The sequence below is a fragment of the Octopus bimaculoides genome, chromosome 19 (genome assembly GCF_001194135.2).
Source record: "Octopus bimaculoides isolate UCB-OBI-ISO-001 chromosome 19, ASM119413v2, whole genome shotgun sequence".
Classification (NCBI taxonomy): Eukaryota; Metazoa; Mollusca; class Cephalopoda; order Octopoda; family Octopodidae; genus Octopus; species Octopus bimaculoides.
Genome location: NC_068999.1, coordinates 33,312,594 through 33,313,627, shown reverse-complemented (window position 1 = coordinate 33,313,627; position 1,034 = coordinate 33,312,594). Strand labels below are relative to the sequence as shown.

Below are 1,034 nucleotides of genomic sequence, written 5' to 3'. Positions count from 1 at the left end.
AGATATTTCTCCTGCAGCTGTCTCACTAGAAATATGGCATCAGTGGTGCTTTTACCTGGCACGAACCCAAACTGCATCTCATCTAAATTGATTTGCTCCCTAATTAGTTGGGCTATGACCCTCTCAGTAACTTTCATAACCTGATCTAACAGCTTGATGCCTCTGTAATTATTAGTATCTAAAGCGTTACCTTTACCTTTGTAGCAGTTTACTATGGTGCTGCTACACCAGTCATTGGGTATGACTCATACACATTATATATATATATATATATATATATATATATGTACACACACACACACACACACACACACACACACATATATACATTTGCTCTTTTGCCCTGTTTAGTGTTGATATTGTGATATTGGTGCTGGTAGGGCCATCAGTGCTGATGTCTTCTTCCTTGGCAGGTTTCTCAATCTTAGTTGTCGTTTCAGACTGATTCCCTTGTGGATCGGTAGGGCCAGGGGCATGTCTGTTACTCACAACAGGGTCTCCATCCTTACTGTTTTTGAGTTCCTGTGTAAAGATGGTGTTAAGTGTGTTAATGTGACGTTTGATGAGGGCATAGGAGCGGATCAACTCTCGTTTTTTCCCTTCTGTCTGAGCTGTGGTCATTCTCTACCCATTGCTCAATAGAGTTGCTGTTATATTATTATTTGGATTGTCTCCTTCAGCTATTTATCCACCATTTCAATAAGAGTCTCAGTTCAGCACTGATCCAATTTCAAGTCATCTTTAGACTTCTGTTTCCTCTTGTATATATTTAGAGAAATATTAAGATAAGAAAAGATAGGGAGAGAGGAAGAAAGAGATGTACAATTTGTATTGATCTATGCGTGCACAGGTGAGAAGGGTATTAGCTGGGATAGCGAAGAGTGATCTGTGTGACTTTGTGTACACATCTATAATCTTTCTATAGACATATTTCCATATACAGACATGTTCAATGTATAGGTATACAAGGAGATAGAGAGAGAGATTGAGGAAGGGACAGAGAGCGAGAGAGAGTGAGTGTGTGTGTGTGTGTG

At 39.6% G+C, this 1,034-nt stretch overlaps 1 protein-coding gene across 35 annotated transcripts in view; it reads right to left on the bottom strand.

The window, feature by feature from the left end:
• The window catches only part of LOC106870491 (fas apoptotic inhibitory molecule 1-like), a 130,554-nt gene that overhangs the window by 79,336 nt on the left and 50,184 nt on the right, over nucleotides 1–1,034 (bottom strand). The gene's annotated exons all lie outside the window — the stretch shown is intronic.